The sequence below is a fragment of the Manis pentadactyla genome, chromosome 1, assembly GCF_030020395.1.
Source record: "Manis pentadactyla isolate mManPen7 chromosome 1, mManPen7.hap1, whole genome shotgun sequence".
Classification (NCBI taxonomy): domain Eukaryota; kingdom Metazoa; phylum Chordata; class Mammalia; order Pholidota; family Manidae; genus Manis; species Manis pentadactyla.
The window spans coordinates 230,874,379-230,889,981 of NC_080019.1; the positions used below are offsets into that span (position 1 = coordinate 230,874,379).

Sequence of the window (15,603 nt, forward strand, 5' to 3'; positions counted from 1 at the left end):
TTAGGGGAGTCCTTCAAGTTCAGCTCAGGAATCCTCCCCCGTCTAAGCTTTCCCATCCCTGACTCTGTAGCTTTTTCGTTTATCTTCATTTATTTAAGGTTCATATTATACCTACTTTTTTTCATCTTTTATTATTATTATTACTATTGGATACATGTACTTTCAAAGACTGTTCAAGACCGGAGCTGTAAGTCGACCTCTGTACAAGCATGGCTGGCTATGAATAGATTAGAGAGGTCAAAGGTCATGACATTAGTCCCAGTCATGTAAAACTAGGGGAGCCCTGTGCCTCAGTTTTCTTATTTGTCAATAGGGATAAAACCAGTAGTTTGTTCCTCCAAGGGGTGTTAGGTACATGATTGATAAATCAAACAAATGGAAAGCTAAAATGTGCTACCAGCTGTCATCAGTGTCAGCTTGTAATGGACTTGTACGTGCTACAAAAGATAATGTTCAGCCACAGGGAACAGCCTCAGATTATGCTGAATAAAGTATGATAGACTAAAGCCTTATTTGTTTATCTTTGGGTCTTCCTCTGTGGATGGCCAATGGGAGAGGGTCAGCCATCCGGTTTCTGCTCCATCTAATAAAGTCCCTACCATACAATTACTTACCTAAGGTCAAAAGGCAAATCTTGAAGGCAGAGACAAGCCAGAAACCCCACAGTCACCTCTGGTTTACTTCTGACCTGGAAGTACTTCAGCCCCTAGAGGAGAAGGTGCAGTGAAGGGCCACTTTTACTTACACACTTTCTCAAATCAACGGATCAAGACAGGAAGAACCATACAGAAACTAAAAACACGTCACCATTATTGTTGATAACCTGGGAGAAGTTTCCACTGCCCAGAAGCTGAGGTGTGTGTGTGTGTGTTTTTTTTTTTTTGTCATTTCATGTTTTAGAAGCCAGTCTCATGGAAGAAATGTGTTCTTTAACCTTCGTTCCCACCCAGGACTACATCTGCTCCCCACCTCTAACCCCTGCCTCTTAAGTGTTTTGCAACATTTGCTTGACAGATTGCCAGCTGCCTTTTCTCAAACAAAGTGGATTGAATGGCCTGAACTACCGGGACACTGCTGTTGACAATTAAATTTGGAACTCCCAAGTACAGCCCTCTCTGAGGGGGTTGGTGCAAATTTATATCCTGTGCTTGTGTGGACAGCACCTTCTGAAGAGGCAGTTGCTTATTGGAAGGCTGGCATGGGCCTTTTGCATCTTTCTCAAATGTGTCAGCTGGTGGGAGTCTCAGTCGTCTAGTGACTAGACAGGACCTGGGAGGGGGACAACCAAGTCAGAACCAGCTTCTAGCTGCTGTGAGCTTGGGCCAGTCACCTCACCTCTCTGAGCTTCCTTTTCCCTTATAGTGTGTCTGGAATGGCAGCTGCTTCAGAGGGTTACTCTGAAGGTTAAATGAAATTAAGCCTGTATAGCCCTTAGGCTAGTGCCTGCTAGGTAGTGAGCACTCAGTGGACCCAGCTACAGTTATTGGCGTAAATGCTTGGCACAAACATGTGTATTAAGGGTGACTGCTGTTATCACTGTCACTGTGTTGTCCCTTTTCATCTGGACCTCAGATCAGCTCTGCTTCTGCCCCCTGGCCTCACACAGCCTTACCCAGCTTAGAGGTGCTCTCAGCTGAGAACTCAGACATGACCTGGGGTGGCAGGTGGGGACACCTTCACTAGTGTCTGAAATAGGCTCCAAGCTGTCCTCACCCATCTCAGTCTTTGCTCAAGACTCATGAAACCCTCTCCCCTCCTTCACAACACCCTTACCCATCTCCGTCATCGAATGCCTGCAAACCCTCGTGCAAATCTGGAAGTTTCTTAGATAAAATTCATTCTTCCTCTTTGTGAAGCATGTGACTAATTTGCCACCAAAGCTCAATCCCCCAGAACAGGGGTTCCTCTCTCAGTTTTGGTCAGTGTTTGGATCCAAATGCACTGGACGGGGGTTCTCAATCCTGGTTACAAATTAGGTTTGCCTGGTGGGAGGCTTCTAGAACATATAGATGTCCCACTGTCAACAATTAAATTGGTCTGTAGGTGGTTGTGGATATCTGTGTAGCTAAGACTTTGAGTATTTACTTTTTGCCATGCAATGTGCTAAATGCTTTCTATGAATTAGACCATGGAATCCTCATCACAACCACATAAGACATTACTCCCATTCAACTGAGTGGGTAAGTAGGCTGCCCAGGGTTACCTGACTGAGTTCAGGGGTAGAGCTTGGGGGGTCTGTAAAGCCTTAGTTTCCTAATTACTACGCTGCTTCTCCTCCAAATCTGTTCCAAGAATGACTTGATATGTGAGCTTCCCTAATTCACACACACTTGTTGGAAAGAGCCTCGGAGCCCTGATATTAGTGGGGACCTGCTTTCAGCTGTAAGGTTAGAGGAGGTGGGGTTGAGGTGATGCCCACCATTTTTACACCCTCACCCACACTTCATCTGCAGTCATTGTAAGGTGAGGCAAGTGTGAGTCATGTTCCCGGAGACCCAGCACACATTGTGCATTTGTTCTAATTAGAAGCAATTAAAGAATTACTCCTTATGGTATAAGTATTTCCTTGCCCAAAGGAGAAAGGTTTTGGGGTTTGGCAAAAACAGACAAAGCATTTGACTCTTTTTCATCTCTTGTCTTATATTAAAAATGAGGTGGATCTATGGGGTTAGTCCATAATTAAGTTTAAATGTTTGGATTTTTAAAGGCTTTAAGAATCAAAAGAGGGTTATAAAAATAACTGCAGTGGAGTAACCCACTGGAATTTTATGAACTCACTGCTATTTGTGTTGCTGTGGCAAAATGTAATAATACTTATGCACATATCCTGCACGCACACACACTCACACACACACACACACACACGCACACTCGCTTGCTCATCGTTGACACAGAGAATGAAGAAACTTAGAGGTTTATTATATTTTAAAGTAAAGCAGTAAGCTGCATTACTATCAGAATTAGTAAATATTCACTCACACATCCATTCATTCTAGTTTTGATGGGTAGAATGAGAGTCAGACACACTTTGGTCTTAATGTAGGAAGAAACCACCCAACCCTTTGAACCATTCGTAATGGAATGGATTGTCTTGGGATATGAGTCCTCTGGCTTAGATAGCTGGCTCTGGGAAGAGGAAACCGTTCCAGAATTTTCTTCCATTCAACACTGCACTAAGACTTAATGTTGTAGGTGCTCTGAGATAGAAGCATTATCAGGGACCCTTCAGCCCTTGGCTTTTTTCTGGAACCCTCACTTTCAAGTGACCTGAGAAGGGGGATAAAGAGATGTCTTCTAAGCCCCCTCTTAACCTTTTTCAATTCATTTTTGGATCTAGCTGTTTACACATCCAATTAGTGTTTGCTGTTACAATTATCAGTTTCTTTCTCCAAACTGATAACCAATTAATTTCATAGAATGTAGATGATATGACATCAAATAGCTATAGTACTTTTTTTTTTTTTTTTGGTTACATGGAATAAGGGCATTCTTCTGATCTTCCTAAGGAAAGCTTCTCAGAAAATTAGCTACTCTTTGAGTTTCCAAAGCTCAGAGTCAAAATTCACAATATTTTCTTCTCAAGTTTGCAACAGATATTTATGGTATCAGTACAAAGGTCCTGACATTGGAGTCCTAATGACAGAATTGGTCCTATTCTGATAGAACTGGGGCATCTGTGACACTGAGTGCACCATGAATCAAACAGCTATTTCATTATGGTCATCATGAGAGGCACAGAAGAGAGGTGCAGGGGACAATGAGATCTGACAGCCGGGCACCTAACAAAGGGCTCAGGGAGAGCTTCTGGAGTAAAGGCCACCTGAGTGGAGGCTATAGGCTGCATAGATGTTAACTAGGTGGAGTGGTGGGAGAGGAGGGTGGAGGGTGTGAACCAGTGGATGGCACAGGAAGGAGCCCATTTCTGGGAAGGTGTTAAATTGGATTCAAAATCAGGTTGTACTACTTCTCATCACGGATTTTCTATGAACATTAGTCTGAATTGCTGAGGCCTCAAAACCATTATGGGAAAGGCCCTTGAATTCTATTTCACAAACTGCTGTCTTAAGGCTCTAGGAAATTCTCCTTATTTGCACTTTGTAGAACATAATCCAGAGCAAGCCTGAGCACCTGGATGTTGTAGTCAAATGCAGGACCTTTTCCCTCTTTAGCTCTGAAATACGTGCTGAAAAAAATCCAGATGTGCAGTGTATGTTTTACATGTCCTGAGGAGAGTCTGTGCCACTCTAGACAATGCACAACACGCTCATGTTCCAATAAGCTTCATTTTTTAACAAGGTCACTGAAAGGATGAATTTTGATCTTTACTCACAGTATAATTTTGCTCTTCAAAAGAAATTCAACATCTAAAAAGTCATGCATTCCTTTCTTAGTTTTTGGACTATTTTGCTTTTTATGTGTGTTCTGAGACTTAAGAACGAATCATTTTTGAAAGTCACACTCGCAGTTGAGAAACTTGGAAAGTGGAAAGAGCATGTAGCCCTGACAATTGAGTTTTACTGGACATTGTGAAGATGATGTAAGCCCTGTTTATTGAGCATTTGCTATGGGCTCAAGCACAGTCCTAGGAACTTCCCGTGCAATTTCTTACTTAATTCTCTCATATTATCTATGAGCAAGTTCTACTAATCCACCTTCTTTTTTTTTCAAGGGGAAAGAGGCTTAGAGAGGTTAAGAAAATTGCCCAAAACTGCACCGCTCATAAAGGGAAGGACTAGGACTTGTGTGGCCACAAAGCCCAAGTTCGGCTCTATCACAGTTGCTCCATGTCTGGGAAAACCGCACGGTGGAAACGTGAGGATCAGATCTGTTGACAGACTGAAACTCAATCTTAATTGTACTTACGGTTCTGGGCTTCAACAACTAATGCAAACATAGCCTCCTCTCAACTTCACTCAAAACGTTTCTCTAGCACAGGTTTAAAGACCCTTTGATGGGTGGATGAGTTCCAGTTTTCTACTAGGTGGAGAAACTGGGATGCACGGGCACAGTCTTTAGTTATCTAGCGCAGGTGATGATAAATGCCACAGATTACTACCCCTAAGGCAGGTCTGATGAGTACTGACTACATGGGTGAAAATAAATGCTAGTAAAATGTCATCAGTGCTGGCCTCTCATTTACCTAACAATCGTCACCACTCCTGATGTGGCTGCTGTTCTTCAAGCCGAATATAATTCTCTGTTTATCATTTTAAAAAACCTTTTTTGCATTCCTGGCTCTAGAGAAAGGTCATAAACGTTCATCCACACAATGGACTATTATTCAACCATTGAAAAGGAAGAGGGAGATGGACCCTGATGTGGAAATTGTCCACGATGTATACACAATTTTAGCTGAACAAAATCAAAATGCAGAAAAGTATACTAGGACTCTCTCTGGGTTGTGAGTGGCAGACAACCATAGGGAATAACTTTGATGAGAAACAGAACTTACCATGGATCTAGAAGGATGCTGGAGTAGCTTGGAGAACTGGGGACCGTGCTGCACAAAAAGACTTTGGGAATGACGGCAACTTCTGGGTCCTCCACAATGGGATCGCAGAGCTGAGTATGCTCAGGGCCAAGACTCCCTCTCTCTCTCTCTGCTTCTTATCTCTGCTTATCAGCATTCGCGACTTTTCCGTGAGAGTGGAGCCATGGACACCCCCAGGTCTGTTATGACATTCCTAGAGCTCCTTGACTAGAGGAGTACAGAGCTCCAGCTGAAAAATCCTGGGGAAGGATTCTGATTGGCCTGGCTGTGGTCATGTGTCCAGTCCTTGCTGCAATCCCTATGGCCAAGGAGGGAAGGTGATGTGACAAGGTCTAATGGATCCTGAAAGACAAAAAACCATAATTGGGCCCAATATTCGTTAAAATATACATTCAAAAAAATCTAAGAGTGAACACACCAGGCTGTTAAAAGCGATTGGTTGTCTCTGAAGGTAGATTTTCATGTCTTCTGAAATGTTTGAATTTTGTTTTATAACCTGCTTCTCTTATTTTTGTGAGCTAAAGAAAGTCTTAAAGATTTTCATTAAAAGGTTAAGTAAAAAAGGTCCTAGACCAGTAAGCTCTTTTGTTTGTTCAGTTGATAATGTATCTCATTAATCAAACCCAGGAGCAATCATTCTGAAGCTGTTGCCAATTTGGTACATATTTTTATCATTTAAAATAACTTGTTTTCTTTCATTATGCTCTTCCAAGAAAATTAGTTCCCTTTCATTTAGTGGAGTAGTTAAGGCTTTTGTTTGGAAAAGAACTCTGTTTTTCAGAGCAAATCCAAAGCCTGTTTCAAGACATGGGTGAATTTTTGGCAACATAAGTTATGAAGCTTTGTACTGTAAAAAAGAATTGCTTGGTGGTAGAACATTCAGTGTTCTGATCCACCTCTGTAGGTGGTAGGATGTACACCTAATGCTTCAGAAGAAAACTGCCCATCTCCTGTTTTCTGGGTCCATTCCCTGTTCCACCTTGACCTAAGATTGCTCCTTGTTCCTGAGGCAGGCTAATTAATGGGCCCATCACTTATATCTTTGCAGTACAACTGCAGATCCCACTCTTCAAATTACATTAACGATTCTCTTATTCCTAAAAAATAGCATGTATTTATGGAGTACTCAGAGTGGTGATTCAGATATGTATCTCAGTGACTTCTCAGATATGTAGCCTGAAGCAGGTATTTTGTAGATCTTGGTCCTTGGTTAAGTTGGGTAAACTAGTCTATTTTAGTATCACAAAACATTTCCAGATGGCTTGTTACCTTTTCTCTTATAACAAGAACCTATCTTTTGGGCAGGTGTTTTTCTTCTGCCCAGAGACTGCAGGCTATAGAGAACATAAACGATGAAGACAGGCCCTTCCTGCAGGACCCGAATGATGTATTGGAAGCACATCAGGAGGTTGGCTGTTAGTTAAAACTCCTATTATAACAAACTCTTATCTGGAACACACAGGGTAAAATCCCTACAATTGAAGCTCCAGGCATTTTTTTCTCTGGGTTCCTTTGTTCCTCAGAAGTTCCAAGAAAACTTTATTCACAAGAACAGGCAGCCAGCCCATGGGCTGTGGTTTGCTGATTTGTTTTTCCAAAATATTATGTCAAGATATGATTTACCTTGGTTACTGAGATTTTGGTGCCTCCTTAAGTTTTGTACCATATGCTAGTGACTCACCTGCCTCACCTAGTCCTGTCCATTTAGCACAGAGTTTCACAGATTCATTTAAAACTCCTGACAATGTTACATGTACATTTTACTCTTCCTTATGTGATCAGCACACAGAGCACAGGAGCCACCATTCCTCGGGTGATCTAAGGACTTTACCTGCATGGTTTTATTTTATCCTTATCACAGTCATGTTAAGTAGGAATTGTGAACTCCTTCCGTCTTACAGTTTAGGAAACAAAATCTCAAAGTAAATAATTTGTCAGAAGATACAACTATTAAATTCTGACCTTCTACCACTACGGAGGAAAACATATCAAAATGCTATTGATATTCCAAACATCTTTCATGTTTCAACACTCTCCTCCCACTTTCATTGTTTGTCTCTCATGTAATGAATCCCATTATTTGTTTGCTTAAAAATTTGCTGGGTCCTTTTGGCATCTGCATGAATGGAAAGGAAGACAGGATTCAAGGTAAGAATCCTTCATGACTTTCCAGACTAGCTTAACTCTCCACAATGCCTTTAGCTTCTCAGAAGGAAACATGGTTATTTGAATGTAACTGCTTTCATAGCAAAAAGCACAAATCTAAAAGAGCCAGGTTTTGGGTGAAGCTGAAAGAATATGCAAGCCTGCAACATTTTGAAGGTTTTAAAATCTGCATCTGTAGTTATTCACCTTGGGGTCTCCAACAAGCCTTTTCTACCTTGAAGTTATTCTTGATGGTAAAAAGCCCTTTTAATTTTACAGCTTTTAGCATAATTTAAAATGTGCTAATGAACTGTCTTTAAATAGCCAAGCCAGGGAATGCAAGGAAGGGGAGGCCTAAGGGATGGGCAGTAGCTAATGGAAAATACCACATAGAAATAGACACAGTTTGGGTTCAGGGATCAGCATGGCCACCTTTCCTGAAGCAGAGGGAGGAATCCCCAATGACTTTCCCAGCCATCTGTATAAGTGGTCCAGTTCGCAAACCAACACCTGGGTTTGAACCTCAGTCCTGCCACTTCCTAGCTGTGTGGGTTTGTTAAATTACTTAACTCCCTGTGCCTCACTGTCTTCATCTGTAAAATAGGTATAATAATGCTATCTTTCAGGGGGATTGTGAGGAATGTGAGGTAAGCACATAAACTGCTTAGAACAGGATCTGACACATTGTGTGGGCTATATGAGTATTTATCGTTCTTTGCCATTACTGGATTCAAGATGAATGCAAAAGTCCATAATGAACAAAACATAAAAGAGAGAGAGGAGGGTGGCTGTTGTCTGTTTTATGATACTGCATCATTGCGCAATAAGAGGAATTGTTTCCAGCCCGTGCTCCATTTCAGGGCCACGTGTCTGCCCATGGGACAGGTTTATGAGGGTTGACAGTGTGAGGGAACTGAATGGGCAACACGGGGCTTTGTATGTACTCATATGTTTTTCACTGTAGAGCTTTAATTTTTTTTCTACTTGGTTCTAAAAAATAAATAAGAATGTCTGGTTTTCCTTTTGCTTCTGGCTCTGATATGGCCCAGGAGAGCTGACAGAATGGGCTGATGAGGTAGGTGTGTGGTATAAGCAAAAGGAGGAACCAGAAATGCTTCTAGTTTTGGACCTGAGACTTTGGACAAATGGCAGAGTCATTGATCTAATGGGTGGCCCTGGGAGAGAAGAAGTGCAGTATATAAAAATCTAGAGTCTTGTTTAGGACAAGTGAAGTTTGAGATGCAGTTAGATGTTCACACTGGGGATGTCAAGTCAGCAGTTAGATATCCAAGACTTTTAGGCCTTTAGGAATCTCGGTTACTGTCTGCATGGCTGTCTCCTCTCCTTGCTGCAGACCAGCTTCCTTGGCAAAGGTCTTAGCGTTCACTTCTTCATGGCTTTGGTGTGAGGGTTTTGGGTGCCATTGTTCTGATTTGGGCCACCACAGTCTACAGGCTCACCATTCAGCACCAACTGGCTGACTTCTTCTCATAGCCCAGTTTCAAATGATGTGATAAGAGCCCAGAACAACCCACACATGGGCAGGAGTCCACCGAAGACCACATCTCCTGTGGTTGGGTTCACAGAGGCAAGCAAATCTGGAGATAATTCCTTGGGAAGACCTTTCTGAACCCCAGGGAAAGGTTAGCTGTCCTTCCTGCAAGCTTCTACAGTTCTCAGAACTTTGACTTTTCATAAGCAATATTGTAATGACCTATTTCCCTGTACATCTATCTCCCTTACTACACTGTATGGTCCTTGAAGGCAGGGGCTCTGGGCCCACAAGAACTAACACAGAGTAGATACTCCATAAGTATTTGTTGAATGAATGAATGAATATGAGAAAAAATAACCTGCCCTAGAAGTGTACTCCCTCTGACTTGTTTGAAAAAGGATTGCCACAATGGAGAAAGAGATGAAAAACCAAAAAAGCAAAACAAAACCTTACTAAAAGCCCAGAGCCATATAACCTATAAAACATAGCACTTTTCATAATTTTCTATTGTCACGGGTGAGATCCTGCAATGGCTCTTGTAAGCATTTTGAGTTCTGTACACACACACAAATGTATATTTAAACATAAAGGTAGACAGTGTTGGCTGTGGGAGTGATCTTAAGATGCTTAAGTTCAGCTTTTTAAATTTTCAGATGAGAAAAAATGTCCCAGAGAGGGTAAAGATGACTGACTTAGGATCCCTAAAAATTCTAGTCCTTGTTCTATGAAAAAAGTTGTTTTTCTATTTAAAGTGATTCTTCTTAGCTTTTTCAAGGGCTGAATGTGAAAGAAATCTGTTGAGAACCAGAGATCTTTTTTTTTTTCTGGGGGTAAATGTACATAGGCATATAAACAGGAAATTGTAGCCTAGAAGTCCAAGGATTCCTGTTTAGAGACCATGGGTCAAAGTTAAAAAGAATGGGTGGCTAAGAACAGCAAACCGCAGGCATAGATTTAAACGCATTCTTAGCTGGGGACCCGATCTGACTTTTGGGCAAACTAGGAAAACAGAGTTTTGAGAAAATGTTTAAGTGCTGCACATAGCAGGTACTCAGTAAACGTTGGTCGCGTTTCAAAAGATATGGGATTTTAGAATTTCTCAAAGCACTCTCAACAAGGCTTTTCTATGTAACAAGCCTTTACAGCTGAGGTGGTCCAGGGTGCACCTGGGAGGCGAAGCCCGGTTCTGCCCCTGGAGCATCCGGGTCCACAGGGTGAGTCCTGATGCTTTGGTGACTGAGAGAAGGAAAGGATGGGGGGCAAAGAGGCCTCAGGAGCCCTGTGCCTGTGAAAACCCTAAACACAGAGGTGTAGGCGGGAGAGCGTAGGGACCAGCGCACTGGGGCTGCAACAGGACGGCGTCCGCGTTCAGAGTCCACTTCCTTCACTTGATACTTGAACCCCCACCAGGGCAGGGCAGTACGCGTCGTCTGCAGACCCAGGGACGACTCCACACGCCCGCTCGCCCAGACACCCCGCTCTGCAACCGCTTCCTTCGTCAGAGCTTCCCGGCGGGACCCACTGCGAGCTGGCTCCTGACACTGCTGGGAGGGGGCGACGACTCGGTCCGAGAGACCAGATCCGGGGCTCCCCTCGGCGTTTGGGGTCCTCTCCTGAGCACCCAGGGGAGTGGCTGCGGCTGCAGGCTTGTGGCGCGAAGCCCTCTCCGGTGAGCCCGGGCCCCGCTCCCCTGCAGGTGCGCCTGTGGGCGGGTGAGTGGAGCCCCGACGCTTCCCCGCTCACCCGGGACGGCGCGCACCTGGCGGGCTTCCGGAAGGCGCTCGGCGAACGAGGGCAGCGACGACGCTGAGGACGGCGAGGAGCAGGGTTTGTTTCTCACTCCCTTCTTCATCTTCCCCTCTGTTTCCCTTAGGGGGACAAGAAAGTAAACCTCTTAGGAAAGCCCTCCGACCCTCCTAAGGAAGAGTAAGCGCACGGCGGGGGCCGGGGTGTGGGGACCCCGAAGCCACTCCGAAGCCTGACCTGAGAGCCGGTCGCGCGTCCTCCCCCGGGTGCCCCCCGGGCCCCGGCTCTGTGGCCGCCGGCCTGGTCCCCGGGCGCCCGGCAGCGCGGGGAGGGTCGCGGCGGTAGCGGCGGCGGCGGAGGGGGGCCGGGCGGCCCGCCGCCCCGGAGGGAGCCCGCCCCCCGCGGTCCTCGGGAATGCTGGGAATGTGAGTCAGGCCGCGCGGGCGGGCGCCGAGCGGCGGGAGGGCGGGCGGGCGCGGGCCGAGCGCGGCTGAGGCGGCGGCGCGGGCGCGCGTCTCGGGACTGCGGCGGGCGCCGCCCCCTCGGCCGCCGGCCCCGCCCGGCCGGCGCTCCCCGGCCTCCGAGCGGCGCCCTCCCTCCCGCCGGCTCCTCCCGCGGCCGCTCGCTCGCGCCCGGCTCGGCGCCGGCTCGGCTCCTCCCGGCCGCCCGGGGCCGAGGCGACGTGCGCTAGTGAAATCCATGTGGGACGGCCCCGGGGCGCGCATCGGAAAGGTGAGGCGTCGACTGCGCCGGGCGCCCGGCCCGACCTCGTGCCGGGTCCCCCTCGCTCGCGGGGAGCTGCAATGCGTTACCGGGGAGCTGAGGGTGAAGCGCGCCTTCCCGGGCTGCCGGGGCGCGGAGAGGCCGGGCGGCCTAGGGGCGGGTTCGCCTGGCCGTGCAAACCCCGGATCGGAGCAAGTGCACGGCCGCCTCCCGCGGCCCCTCCGGCGGCGCCCCTCGCTGCCGGCGCCGTTCCTCTCCCCGCTCCCCCTATTTCGCCTTCAGGGATGGGGGTTCGCGGGGCAAGGGGCCCGGGGCACCCCCAAGCAGAACAAAGTGGAGAGAGGTGGAGCCCCAGCCCAGGGGGTGCGGTGCCCGGCCGCCTCGGTGGGCTCCGAGGGGAGTGTGTGGGAATCCGGGGCCGGGGAGAAGCGAGCCGGCTTTGCTGGGGAGGCGTTAAGGGGTGGTGGTGTACGGAAACGAAGATGATGTGAAATTAAACTGAACATTCCTTCCCTCCCGCTCCCCATCGCCGATCCGAATTATACAAGAAAAGGGGTACTTAGAAGGGTGTACCTTTTTTTTTTTTTTTCGATTTCTGTCCGAGCCTTTGAAAGATCATCTTAGGACAGTGAAGATTAAGGGCTGCCTTGGTGCGAGATAATAAAACCGCGCTCGTAAACTCTCCGATCGGCCCTGCCTTCTTTATTTTTTACTTAAGGGTTTCAGTTCTCCTTGCCAGAGAGGGAGGGTCCCCTCCGTTAAGAGCGGGTCGATTTTAGGCGGCTACCTGCCTTTGCGGGATGAAAGGCAATTTACTCCCGGAGCGGTGAGTTGTCAGGTCCTTCTGTGATTGACAGCCACACCTGCCACTTACGTGGGCAGAACCGGGACCGGTGGAACCCCAAGAGCCAATCAATGCTCGGGAGAGGAGGGCAGCTCTCACTTGTCATGGCTAGTTTCCTGGTTGGCTTTTTAAATCAGTGGTTTTACTTAACCATTGGTTTCCACCAGGTGTGAGGCTCCAGCTGTGCGAGGCAGACAAACGGGAAGAAAACTCTTCGAAAATGGGCTTAGAAGCAAGTATGCTTGGCTTGTGTTTTGTCTCCCCCCACCCCTCTTAGTAGTTGTAGTAGTTGGGGATGCTCAGGCCATTGGCTTCCAAATGGAAATGAAATGGTTCTGAGAGGAACGAAATGGGGAGAGTGTTGCGGGGTGAGAATGGCAGGTTCCTTGATAAGATACACCATTTAAGGTGGAGCTGTCTGGAAAAGGGTGTGGCACTTTGTCTCTGATCACTCTTGTCCTTGTCAAGTCACATTGTTTCTCAGTGTGCAGTTCTTGGCTCTGTTGGATGATTTATAAGATATTTTTGAAGCAGGCAAAGCATGCTTTATTAGGATTGTCAATGAATAGAAGGGATTCTTTTAGTTTTTGACAGTGTAACTCAACTTCTGGAAGCGAGGGCTGCCTTCTTCACTTACAGTTCGGGTGTCAGTTTGGAGGTGGAAGTGGGGTCAAGCCAGATCCTTTCTGCAGGGCAGAAGAGTTTGCCTTCAAGGTGAGTTTGCTGCTAAGATGAGCCATCTTGTCTGTTGGCTTCTGTGCTATCATAAAAGCCTTGCACAGTTTGGAGGGGTGGGGGTGGCTGTGTGTGGATGGTGATGGAAGCGTGGCTTACACCAGCAAGACTTCCAGGGGTAGATGAATGTGGGGGGAAGGACCAGATCCTTCTCAATTTTCTGTAAGTGAAAGGCTTATTTTTCAACACCCTTCTCCCTGAATTGAGTAGAAAAATTACTGGTTGATCCAGAGTGCTGTTACCTTATAGAAGCTGTACCTTGGTGTGAATATAAAGCTGTGCATTCAGCATTTCATGAACAGATTGTGAGGCAGAGTGTCCTGATTAGAATGGTCTTCGTGTAGGAGCCGGTTTGTCAAGGTGGTGGTATAACTACCGCTGTTACCATTATTATTCTCACTGCACATGCATTATCTTTTTTAAACCTTGCAGAGCCCCCATGATGTAGGAACTTTTTATTATTATCTCCAAATTCTAGGTGAGGAAACAAAAAGGAATTAAGTATCTTGCCACAGGTTAGTGTGAGAGTGAGAACTTGAGCCTAGGTTCTTCTGACCCAGAGCTCATGACCTTGGCCATGGCCTTGAATTCAAATTTTGGTTGGGTGGTCTGCATGTGTCCAGTCTGAAGCTTGGTCTCTTCCAGCATATAGAAGGCCTGTTCTGTTAAGAGTCCACTGCACTGTGGATGGTTTTTACATCGTCTTATTTGCCTTGCCAATTTGTCTTCTACCAGTAGAAAAATTTAGTAACATTTCATCTATTATTGTTATCTATCATCTGCTTCTAGTATGTCAGCTTTGGTCCTTTGGAAATTTGTTTCCAAACTTAATGAGGATGACTTAAAAGAAGGTAAAAATCCACAGTCTTCCATTTTTCTCAGTACCTTACATTTCCAATGGGAAATTTTGGAATAAGTCTTGGTTGAGTACATGCTCTTAACATCTTTCACTTAGCTTTTTTTTAGCTAAGGGATTGGAATCATATTTTCTTTCTCACTTACAAAGAGACTCTTTTCCATTATTGGTTAAATAGAATCATATTTAAATTATTCTATTAAAATAGTATAGTCCTCTTGTTTTACTATGTTGGAAAAGCCACAAGACCTAAACCTTATCATCTCTTCCCATTGGTGAAACTCAATGTTTATGGTTTGCCAAAATAGGTATCCTGAAAAATGAGTTTAAGTGAATGAATGGTGTTGGAGTTCACAAATTCACTTCAACAGCTAGTCTTGGACTTTGGTTAAGTTGACTTTGTACAATCTACATTTTTATTTGTTTTGCTAGGCCATCATTTACCCCTTCTCATCATCTAAGAAGTTAACATTTTGACCATCGTATGGGATACCTACTTCCCAGCCAACAGTTCAACTTCAGCAGTATTTAAATTACTCCTTGGTACTTTATTATGATTTTCCTTATTTTAGAAAGCTTAGTAGAACACATGAAAAAAAGAAAGTACTGATGTTAATGATAATGTCAATCTCGTGAATTTGAAACAGTTGATCCAAAGATAGAACTTGCTGGTGTACCAAGGTAAGGGTTCTTGAGCCTGTTATTTGTAATCAGATGGAAGAATATGTAGGGATGCTAAAAGAGATGTTGCTCAAGTTTTGCTGTGTATCAGAACTCCCTGACTTACGACAACAAGTATTTATTCTTATGTCTTAGATTGGCCGTGAGTTGGCTGATCGAGACTGGGTCCCCTGAAAGGCTCTGCTGTGGGCTGTGGGTTAGACTGTGTCTACTCCACACATGCTCTGGGGCTGAGGCTGAAGGGATAGTACCTATTTGGGGCTAATACTCTTCTCATGGCAGATCATTTCCACTATCAACCTTTCTGGACATAGCAAGTTGCATGGTGAAGCCCAACATCCATGGGTAAAAGACTCTGCCCACAGTAGGGGAGGGACTATTTGATAAACTGTAATCTGGACTCCCACTGTGTGTAAAAAGTATGGTGTAATTAGATAATTTTATAGATTTTCCTTCTCATTCTTGGGGGGATGCATTCTTCATTCATAGCATTTTGCATTTCAGGAATAAACCATGCTTACTTTTAGAGGATTGACTCTGAAGGCAGGTGTGAGTAAGGACATGAATTCCTTAAATTATCAAGGCCTATTCATTAGACCCTCCTGTGTTCTGAGGCACTATGCTCAATGGAGCGATGAGCACAGGGTTTTTGTCTGATGTGGATCCTGCCAACACAGAACTTCTGAGGAGTAGGTTGTCAGGAAATACTTTTTGGATGAAATCACATTTTCCTGGACTTTGAAGCAGGGCTAGTGTTGGAGATACAGATAGAGCCATGGTATGGTAGAAATGTAAGGAGCCCATCTGGATGTAATGAGTTATTCCATTTGGCCAGAGGGTAAGACAGATGAATAATAACAACAACAATAACTATAATAATAACAATA

General features: G+C 45.4%; 1 protein-coding gene and 1 long non-coding RNA gene across 9 annotated transcripts in view; one reads left to right on the forward strand and one right to left on the reverse strand.

Annotated features, from left to right (window-relative positions):
• Nucleotides 1-217: 217 nt before the first annotated feature.
• Nucleotides 218-11,299, reverse strand: LOC130678939 (uncharacterized). 2 transcript variants are annotated; one of them, XR_008991904.1, is made up of 3 exons: nt 10,875-11,299; nt 5,453-5,833; nt 218-706 (listed from the first exon to the last, which is right to left on the reverse strand). It is a non-coding gene; the product is annotated as an uncharacterized LOC130678939 (long non-coding RNA). The 2 variants fall into 2 exon arrangements; XR_008991903.1 differs by lacking the exon at nt 218-706 and adding an exon at nt 4,548-4,825.
• Nucleotides 11,300-11,374: 75 nt separating this feature from the next.
• Nucleotides 11,375-15,603, forward strand: part of ERC2 (ELKS/RAB6-interacting/CAST family member 2) — a 784,528-nt gene continuing 780,299 nt past the window's right edge. For 4 of the 7 annotated variants that reach the window (XM_057486398.1, XM_057486399.1, XM_057486392.1 and 1 more), the window contains exon 1: nt 11,377-11,609. The gene's annotated coding sequence lies outside the window, so the exon portion shown is untranslated. Of the gene's footprint in view, nt 11,610-15,603 lie in introns of all 7 variants that reach the window. The other 3 variants (XM_057486391.1, XR_008991907.1, XM_057486395.1) reach the window with 3 other exon arrangements.